Raw genomic sequence first — 10,382 nt, 5'->3', positions numbered from 1 at the left:
CTTCAGTCCCAGTCTCTCTTTTACAAACCCTGAGCAAAACAGATCTCGATATTCCTATTTAGATAAGGAAATTCCAATTGTCTTGTATACTCATTTTCTATAGACATACAAAAATGCCATCACTTAGAGCTGCATAATGAACCTGATTTCTCCAAGTTAGTCAGAGGTTAATTTCCTCTTATTGGGGATGGCTTTTTGCAACACTGTTTATAGACAAAATCTGTCACATAATACTAGTTTCCAGTACTATAATCAATTCACTGATGGTGTTCAGCACCTCCCCTGTGCCCAGAAAAACCATGGGCTTTTCTGTGAGTAGAGAGTGCAGTAACATCCCACACAATTCTGAATATTTTTTGCACATTCCAGTATCATTTCGTGGTAAAACAGTAATAAAATCTCATAGACTTGCAATTTAACTTGCTTTTGTTTAGGTATGAGCAGAGTGGCACAGCCTCAGCAACACGTGAGGCTTTCAGTCCATCCTGCACTCAGGGCAAAGTGTCTGTTGAGTATCAGTCCACCTGTTTTATGCATTCAGGAAATTATTTAGAAAGCTTCAGTGATTTAAAGAAAGGCAGAAGGAAAACAGTGGAAATTACCCAAGAACCCTGTTGACTTTGGTGCACCTGGGTTGAAGGACACACATTTTCTTTTCTGTGTATCCTAAAAGACATTAAGGGAGGTATTTGGAGAGCTCTGCCCTGGGGCTTGTGCTTCAGGTTTCCGTCCTTGCCAGTGTCTGGGCTGTGTTGTCAGTGGTCTCTCAAGACCATCAGGCTGCTTAGTTCTAAAGAACCACTGGTACAGCTTATGCCTAAAAAGCCACTGCTTGACATTTATAATCTGATTGTCAAGCTATGCCTGGCCTTTAGTGGTTGTTTGAGGTGAGTGAGTATGCATGGTATTAGGTGCATATACAAATATATTTGTATTGTTTTTTAGGTGTTTGCCAATCATGGTGTGGTAGAAGTGTCAACCCCACTGTCTTCTCCCCACATATTCCCTGTCTGCTTTCTGCTACATCCTTATCCATCTTAAATAGTCTTGATTTTAATGTCTTCTTGTACAGAACTGGGAAAGGGCCACACAGGTCACTTAGTCATGAAAAGGAAGGTTTTGCTTCCCTTACAAAGTGAAATCAGCAGTAGCTTATCTCAGCACCCCACTGTAGAGGTTCTGCAGAGGGAAGGTTTTCCCACCAGCAAGGCTGCACAGGGGGAAAGTGGGGCCTCTGGAACTGCCTGCAAGTCACAGCCACCGTAATGCCACTTTCTGACCCAGTGACCCAGTTTTGGGAGGAGATTAGGATATAGCTGGGAGCCCTTGGTCATAGTCCAGTCCAGCAGAACAGAGGAGGAGAATGACAGTAGATGTGAGAGAGATGGGGAGGTATGGATGGAGGCAGCTCCTTTACCAGCACAGCCTTCCCAGCAAGCGTGACCTTTGTCACCCACATGTACATCCTGGGTGTCTGGTCAAACCCTGGGTTGTAGTAGGAAGTCCAGGTGACAAGGGGAGCTTTCCATCTGGTATGTTTGGCTAGAAGGTCATTGGGTTTTGCCTTGGAGTCAGCAGTTGCTACTCTAATCCAGGACGTTGAAAACTGTAAGATGATGATGTTACCTTTGCATGTGCCCTAAGTAAAGGCCCAAGAGGGAAAGTGGAAACCTTCATTGCAAGGAATAGTTGAACTGCACAATTCCCAGCTGTGTATCAAGGGGGATCAAGTAACAGATCAAGTAATCAAGTAATGGACAAGTACCAGAATAAAGCTCAGCATAAGTATTAATAGGAAACATCCATGTTTATCAATGTGGATTTAATGTGCTAAGTAGTAACCACTATTATTTATTAGGAAGGATGCACTTGCAGATGATGGACAATAATTCTGCACTGACTTGTCTGTTCTTCCTCTGTGCTTCATCCAAGGGCAATGCTGCAGCTGCTGCTGCTGTTTCCTGGTGCTGCCTCTGCTCATTTGTCCTCTCTCTGCTGAATTCATGGGGATTTGTGCCTTTAACATAATTATTATTATTAAGTTTCTATTTTATGTCTCTGTTCAAGAGGCTCCTTGGTAGCTGATTATACTAAGTCTCTATGACTAAGTCAGAGGCGACTTAACCCATATGCAGCAGTCTGAATTTTCCTTCAGCACAGTCTCCAGAAGATACCAACCAAACATCAAAGAAAATTAATTCATAGGTACATTATCCTGTGGAATCAAGCTAAAATGTGGTCAAAGAGCTTTAGCTTGTATGCTGTCATGTAAGGATATGGGCAGGAGAAGGCAGCCATGCTCTCGTTTGTGCAAGTTTCCCCCCTCCTTTCTTTGAGTTAGGCAGAGTAACAGGTCACAAGAATACTTATCAGAGAATATTTTACTGTAGTTAAGACAGAACACTTTTTTCCTTTACTAAAATAATATTTTTTTTGGAAGTACAGTCAGCCACATGAAAAGTATTCTTTGATCTTTTTCAGGACCAAAAATATGACTTGGGAACTTCTTAGCTTTTCAAATAAATACATTCATTTATCTGGCCAAGGTATTACTCCAGAACAAGGCAATACAGAGCGTTAAATACACACCAAATTTGGGTACTACTGTTGCCTCTATAAGAGCCATCTTAAACCATTTTCTACAAAATAAGGTCCTGGGTGATGAAAATGAAAATACTCCTGTTGGTTCTCAAAAGCTTAGGTGGACTTTTGTCCTAAATGGTGATTAACTCACTCATGTATGTTTATAATCCTTTTAAGCAGTTGCATAAATATTCCAAGTGGTCCTTGAAGATGCTGGGTAGGACAGTGAGTGGCTCATTTCAGCCCACAGGAATGCAGGATCTCATGCTAGGGGGAAAATCCTGTTCACACTGGAGTAAATGTGTTTTTTGTTCTGCCTTTAATGGCATTTCTGTTCCTTTTTCTGAACTTAACTGAGAATGGGATTTTACCCATCTCCTCACATGATTCTAGGTCAAACCTAAATTCTAGCTTTGAGTCTTTTTAAATGGGGAAAACTAAGGTGAAACTAAATAAATCCAGAGAATAAATCCAACCTCAGATGGAGAAGGACTCTGGTAATTTTCCTGAAGCAGACATGCTCTAAGCAAACAGTCTGTGCAATGTCAGCAGTGCTCCAGGTGCTGGGCAAGCAGCTGTGTCACCTGCCTGCACTGCTCTTACAGGTGGGCAGTGTTGTCCCTGGCCAAAGGGCCCTTCCTTCTCCCACAGCAAATGCAGGGGATGTTTGGGATGAGAAGGTCATAATACCACAGAAGGAAAAATGCACTATTTCCAGGAACTTTCAGTGAAACTTCAGACTTCACAAAGATAAGGCTAGGTAAGGAATTTCAGGGACAGAGTTCACACAGGTAAATTCTCAGGCAGTCTATTTTTATGTTGCAAGTAAGTGGGCCTAAAATATTCCATAAACTTTCACTGTATTCTTTGCATTAAATCAAATAATTAGTTATTCATCTCTCACCTCTGATTTTGTTAAATAACCAATGCCCTAATTCAGAGGCAAGAATTTAACCCATAGAAAATTCTGTCCTGGGAGAAGATCAAAGTCAGTCCTGTGGTGTTAAGCACACACCTACAAGCACATGATCCTGAAAAAAAAAATTAGGTGCATGTTTAAGTCAGCCTATCCCTTCTTACTGCTCCCCATGCATTAACCTAAGCCTCTGTTGGAGCATTTGTGGTGCCAGGATCAAGGACCTGTGGAGATACACTGGGAGAGCAGGGCTATGAAAACGTTGCAAGCAAACCGGTGAGAACCCCAGCAGGCTGTGATGGCAATGCCTCCTCATTCCTCTGCATCTACCAACACTACAGGAAGAGATTGAAAGTCTCTTGGGCTACATAAATACACACAATAAGGGCATACAGAAAAAGGTGAAATGGCCCTGCTTATCAGGTACAATTAAAATGAATAGAGGATGACTAATAAAGAGGCAGTTTAAAATCTTTACATGACACAGTGTCAAGGCAACAGTGTTGTGCAATAGCGCTGACACAATTAACACTGTGTCCCTGCCTTGGGCAGAGCCGGGAACGGGGCTCCCGCTGGCCTCGCCCGCACCCTCCCATGGCGAGGGCTGGGTGGGCTTCACCGCTCCAGCTCTCCGCTCTTTGATGCATCCCAGAGCCACTGCAGAACCCGCGCAGAAACAGCCACTTCAGACCAAGGCAAGAGTGCTTTTTCCTCTTTGTCATCTCTGTTCCTCTCTTTCCTTTTCGTTTGCATGATCCCAAGCCTCACGGTTACTACTGTGTGAAAAGGGAAAAACATCACGTTGAATTTCTGGGCACACTTTAAAGGGAAACTAGGCTGAGGTGCCTGATTCTGAACCAGGGCTGGTTAGTGACTTAGCACTAAGCAATGCAAGCATTTCCTGTGTTGGAATTTTTGCAGTGTGTAATTTAAAAGCTAGCTTGGAAAATCCTTTGCTGAGGATGATAGATGGTGAATGAGAGTGTGATCTTCCAAAATACAGCCCAAGGTATCCTTCTAGTTCTATTTTAGTTCTATGTTGCTCCTTAGTGGTGCCCGTCAGGCTACAGGATCTCCCAGTCCACTGGGTGAGTGCAGCAGGGGCAGGCTGGATTTTAGATACATATCTATAATGTGTATATGTTTAATGTGCATATACATGTGTGTGCATATTTATATATACATAGATACTATATATATACACTTCTATTCACACACAAGAGCATATATAAAAACATACACAAGACTATATATAAGAACAACAAATATAATTTTTTTCTTTGATGTTCATGTTTTCTGGCCAAAACCAGCTCTCTCTTGGTTTTATTGCTGCTGTCATGTCTTTGCTATGCAGCACTGTCAAAAAATAATAATATAAACAAATTTGAGGCTATGCGAAACATCACTGAGCACAGCCAAAGCTGCCCAGTGCCACAACTTGCTGAACAATGTGTGGATTCTGAAGTGGCAGAAATGTCTGTTTCCCTATTCTTTCTTGACTTTTAGAAAGATCTTGGCAGAAAGTGTGTTAAACTCCTTCACCATTGCTGCAGGAGGATTGGCTCCTGTATTTCCCCAGTCTGCTAGCTCTACCTGCCAGGGGCTGCAGGAATGTTGACTGGAACACTTCAAATAAAACATGATTTCTGGTCAGCAAGTAGTTTTTTACTGAGGCAAAGTGGTATTTCTGAACAGTTTGCTTTATTAGAAGGCAGTGTTGATGCTGTTTCCTGTGCCTGTCAAGCTTGTGGGAAGGGGGGGTGGCCATGGAAGGGTCCCAGCATTGCCAGCACCCCTGGCCAGCTCCTAGCACAACTCAGGGCAATGGCTGTGGCACTTGTACCTTGAGGGGAAACCTACCTCCAGGGCCACATCCTGCCTACCTGTGCTTCCACCCATCCATCTGTGGGTGCTTAATGTTAAAGTGCATCAGTCACAGAGTTCGATGTTCTCATCATTCCTCATCTACTTCCTCAAATGTGTATCTGCATGCCAATGTAGGGAGGCAGTGACATCCCAGTGGTGATGATCACTGCTGTGACAGGGCTGCACTTCAGGCTGCAGAGACACACCTTAACCCAAGTAAAAGTGGAGAGAAACGCTGCATTTGATATCTGTTCATATCTCGCCTGAAAGTGAGCAAGAAGGATTTTTACCACATGAATGAGGGGAGGGTTGCTGTGTTTTGCAAGACGAGGCCACATGCCTCAAAAACCCATTCTAAGGGAGAAAAAGAGATTTGCCACTTGTGGTAGGCAGCACAACCAAGCTATTTTCTTTGCCTCCAATAGGAAAGTAAATATTAAATATTAACTGCATGCAAATGTGCCCTTTTACTTGTCCTCATCAATAACAGCTGATGTTCCTCAGGATTATTGCTGTAACAATGTCACTTCCCTTTCTTCACTGGCATCAGGTTCACATTAAAAGCCTCATAGCAAAGTCTTTTGTCCACTGTCCCATTTGTGGTCCTGCTTTTGTCCCCCATGCTGTGCTTTGGGGCACTGGCATATGTGGAGATGTGGCCATGCAGGCTGCCTGCATGCCTGCCCCTTTCCTCCAGCAGAACAAGGGCTGGGAGAGGAACAGAAATTTTGGCTGAACAAAGAAAGCCAGTGGTAAGGATGCCAGCTGTGGCAAAGACCTACAAGGCAGCAGTGTGCTCCCAGACAGAGCAGATCTTCCAGCATTGCATAGGTTAAGGAGCAGCTTCCCAAGAGGAGCTGGAGAGGGGAAAAAAGCACCCCCAAAATTAACTTGTTTGTAAGGGAGTGAACTCAGTTTTGGAAGCTGCTTGGAGCAGCCTGGGTCCAGAGTCAGGGACCCAGCAATGTTCTCCCGAGGCGTCCCAGTTGTGCCGTCAACCAGTGGCTTCCCACTGCAGCGCAGGTCCCCATCTGGTAGTGCCTTGAGAAGAGAGAAGAGATTTCAGAACAGTCTTAATGCCTCAGCTTTGGTACCTACTGTTTCCAGATACAAGAGGAACATAAACCAGACTCTGGTGACTGGCAGGATCACATGGCACGACTGAGCAGCGGCCCCCGCCCTACTGTCCGGCAGCACCGTGGCAACGCCGGTGGGACCCGCTGCTCCTACCGCTGCCGGTTGCGGCTCCGCGCCCGCAGCAACGCACGGCTGTAGTCGTGGGCAGGGGAAAGGAGCTGCCCGCTGTCTTTGGAGAGGAGGGTAAATAGTTACAGTGGAGAAAGGGAATTTAAAAAATAAACAAAAAAAAACTATGAGGAAGGAAGCGGCAAATGTTAAATGGGTGACTCACGGTACAGGATGACTAATCCCGTCAGGGCACAGCTCATGCTGCTGAGGGAACCGGTGCCGCGAGCCTGGCGGGAAGCGTAGAACGGCTGCGGGGTCCGTCGGGGCAGCCGGGGCCCGGCCTTGCTCCGCTGCGCTCGGCGAGAGCCGCGCACGGAGGGAGGACGGGCCGGTCCCGGTAGGACTCCTCGGCCGGGGCCACCTCGCGGCCGGTACCCGCGGATCGGCGGCAGTGACCTACTTTTCGCCGGCTCCTCCCGGCATACGACACCGCCGCTGCCCGCGCCACCTGCCCGGCCCTGTCCGGGCCCCGCGCCCGCGGAGGTGGACTGCTCTCCGCGCGTACCTCCCGTAAGCTCCGCTCCGCGCTCTGCCCACGGGCGACGGCGGCTAGTGCCGGCGGCGGCGCTGCGGGAAAGCAGCGCGCCTGTGCAGTGCCGGGGGGCCGGGCCCAGCCTGCCGCGTTACACAACCGGTCGCCGCCACAGCCGAGTTTCACAGGTCCCGCCGCGGCTGCCCGCAGCCTCCGTCCCCCGTGCGCTCACCCCCACGTAGCGCATTTCCCGTACTGCCCCCTGCCCTGCCCGCGCTCATGCCATGTCACCGCCGGGCAGCGGGACCCCGCGGCGAGCGGTAACCCCTGTCGCTGGGGGAGCACCGCGCCGGGACTGGGCATGGCACTGAGAGCGGCTCCAGGACGCTCATCTTCCTAGACGGTACGTACGGCTCCGGGGGACGCGAACCCTACTGGGGTGAGGCGTGCAGGAGGGAGGGTCCTGGCAGCCCTCAGGGAGCGGCGGCAGCCCTGGAAAAGCCCCGGCTTACCGCAGCAGGGCCGGTACGCGGTACTCGCCGCTCCGCCCTACCTCCGTCGGACACTGCCGGTACGGTCGCAGGTAAGTTATGAAAAGGAAAACAGACAGCCGCAAGTCCTCTGATTTTTTCCTTAAAAAATCCGTATCGGTCAAGACAGGGCAGAGGACGCACCGCAGTGTGTCCGGAGCCGACACTATAGAGGGCAGGCGGGAAGGGGACGCCGGGATCGGGATGCAGGAGCGTGGTGCATCCGGCCGGGCACCGACATCCCCGTCCCTCAGCACCCACGGACCTCGGCGCTCCGAGGAGCCACTCGGGAGTAGCCACGGGCTACTTAGCGCAGCTGAGAGTTGTGGTGATTTGAGATTGAGGGAAACAGATTTTCAGGAGACTGAAACGGGTCTGATCGCAGGCTTCTCGTTCTGTCTTGAAGTTCGTCATTCAAGGAATGTGTTTGACTGAAAACAGTGTGGAGAAAAATCTCCGAAATGAACCTAAAAACAGCTTCTAAAATACAGGTTGAAAAGTCATTCTTCCCACCAGGATTGTTGCGTCATTTGATTTTACAGAATGTCTACAGTATGAGTGGGGAATTAAGAATGTTCCAGACATGGATTTGTGAATGATAACTCCACGCCTTGGTCCTTAGCGGCGGAAATTGTGAAGTGATTGCTCTGGGTAGCTCGCAGTGGAAGCACAGGTCGGAGCTGAGCCCTGTGTGATTCATCAGTGAGGTGTCACAGGCAGTTTGGACAGCTGTAGTCCTCTGTGAAGTGTCGCAGTCCCCGAAGGCAGGAGGCTCCTGAGCCATCGCGGAGCAGGTCCCTGCTCGGTGGATTTTGGGGAAGTCCAGTACATCAGTCCCTTTTCGGGGAACAGAACTGGCACCCAAGTGCCAACTACCCCTGATCTCTGAATGAAGTTGTCTCCTAGAGCAGTGGAGTGGCCCCGGAAATAATGTCCCTGAAATCAAAGGTGTTAAAATGCCCTATGCTTTACCTGCCTGGGGAGGGTAGGGTTATTTATTAGCTGAAGTTTACTTTGTTGTGTGCAGTGAAAGCTGTGGTGCTGATTTCACTAGAGGGATGAGATGTTCTGGTATATACATGAGAAAATCTTAGGAGTCACTTCCTTCATTTTTGAACAGAGTGCTGGTGCTCCCCTGTCCTTACTTTTCTGGATCACTGCTAGCTAATCCCTAGCTCTGCAAATGTGAATTTGGCTTAAAGAGACAGCGGGATCTTCATGGGTTTGATATGTAGTCCTTATAGTTCTCACGGATTTAACGGATGTTGTTTGAAGCAGCAGACACTTTAAAGAGTATGCAATGTGAAGCCCTGGTACTGAATGTCTGACAATATGGTGTTTTGGTTGGGAATTTGTGTGATTTTTATAAACTTCCTAGGCTGCAGTCCCTCACCATAGTTATACAGACAGAAAAATGCATTTGGATTTTGGGTTTTTTAGAAACTGTATTTTAAAATAAAAGAGATCATTCTCCTGTAACGTGCTAATCAGAGTAAGTCAGTGTGTCAACGCTGCACCAGGGAGGACCAGAACAACAGCACTTGGAGCTCTGCGGCTGACAGAGCCCTGACAAATGTAGCAGGCACTAATGAGGGCAGGAAGCTCCAGAGAAAGCCAGAAGTTGAAATTTGTGTGGAAGGGAGGCATTCGTATCTCTTGGGCTAAACACGTGTAAACAATCTTTAGAATTTTTCTGGAAGAGGTAGTAGGAAGAATGAAAATGGATTTAGGAGTGGTTGCTTGCTGCTCACGTATCCTGATCATTCCAAGCTGTGGATTACAGTTACTTGATTAGAGGAAAAAGTAAAATTGGTTTGAAATGCTTTTATAAACTGCAAACTTAAGTAAGATATGTGATGGTTCCTGGGTTTTAGACACTGAGACTATATATATATATTATATTATCTTTCTGGTTTAAGACATACATCAACTACACAAAAATAGCTCAAAGATTAAAATTAGCAAATGAGTAGTTCATAATTAAAGTCTCATGATAGAGGAAGTGGCATTATATTGTGGAGATACTGATATCAAATCCAATTTCTGCTCATTAATAGTATCAAAATATTGGTAGGATGTCTTTATAGTTTGGAGCCAGGGCTTGTCTATGCACAGAAGTTGCTTTGTTTTGTCCTAAATTACTCAGCCTCCCAAGATTTACATGTAACAGTTAAAGGTTTTAATGCCAACACAGATCACTCTTTCAAGACTGGAGAAATAAGGTGTGTTCCTATATCAGAACAACTGTATTAGGGCTTGTACTGGAACAGTTACAGATCCTAGTGAAATAATATGGTGTCTTAGTTTAGGGCAAATTAGGAAGGAAAACTCCAAATGGGGATTTCCCCAGGGAAATGCCCCTCCCCACTAACTGGTCCGGGAAAAGAAAAAATTCCTTAGAGAGAAGTGGAAAAAGCTGTTTATTTAACAGAAATTGAGTAATATTAAATAATAAAACTCTTGCTGTTCGATGGGATGGCAAATCTAGGAGGAAAAAAAGCCCTTTTCATGTGGTGTAGCTCGGCTCGCTCAGGTTCTTATCAGTCCCTCCGTCGCTGGAAAGTGCCGAGGCCCAGGCCCCGGTGGGCCACAGGCGTGAGCTCCCGGGGTTTGGCTGGGTGTTCAGTCCAGAGCAGGCTTGCACAGATCCAAGAAAATTGGGAAAAAAACAAACAAAGGTCCAGGGAACTCCTCTGCCTCAGCTAGCTAGAACTAACTAAAAGCCAGAGAGAAGCTCTGTCCCGCTGTCTGTCCGTGCTGCAGACAC

The 10,382-nt window shown here is 46.9% G+C and overlaps 1 protein-coding gene and 1 long non-coding RNA gene across 10 annotated transcripts in view; one reads left to right on the top strand and one right to left on the bottom strand.

Annotated features, from left to right (window-relative positions):
* Positions 1-4,752: 4,752 nt before the first annotated feature.
* LOC148183077 (uncharacterized) lies at positions 4,753-7,042 on the bottom strand. The gene is made up of 2 exons (XR_015773889.1): positions 6,777-7,042; positions 4,753-6,406 (listed from the first exon to the last, which is right to left on the bottom strand). It is a non-coding gene; the product is annotated as an uncharacterized LOC148183077 (long non-coding RNA).
* Positions 7,043-7,241: 199 nt separating this feature from the next.
* The window catches only part of PASD1 (PAS domain containing repressor 1), a 56,850-nt gene continuing 53,709 nt past the window's right edge, over positions 7,242-10,382 (top strand). For 3 of the 9 annotated variants that reach the window (XM_014260959.2, XM_088062734.1, XM_088062731.1), the window contains exon 1: positions 7,242-7,488. The gene's annotated coding sequence lies outside the window, so the exon portion shown is untranslated. The other 6 variants (XM_088062732.1, XM_014260956.2, XM_014260958.2 and 3 more) reach the window with 3 other exon arrangements.

The sequence above is a fragment of the Pseudopodoces humilis genome, chromosome 15 (assembly GCF_049639895.1).
Source record: "Pseudopodoces humilis isolate 2021_Gansu_Grassland_sample_001 chromosome 15, ASM4963989v1, whole genome shotgun sequence".
Classification (NCBI taxonomy): domain Eukaryota; kingdom Metazoa; phylum Chordata; class Aves; order Passeriformes; family Paridae; genus Pseudopodoces; species Pseudopodoces humilis.
The sequence above is the reverse complement of the archived record's forward strand: the minus strand, read 5'-3'. Positions and strand labels throughout refer to the sequence as shown.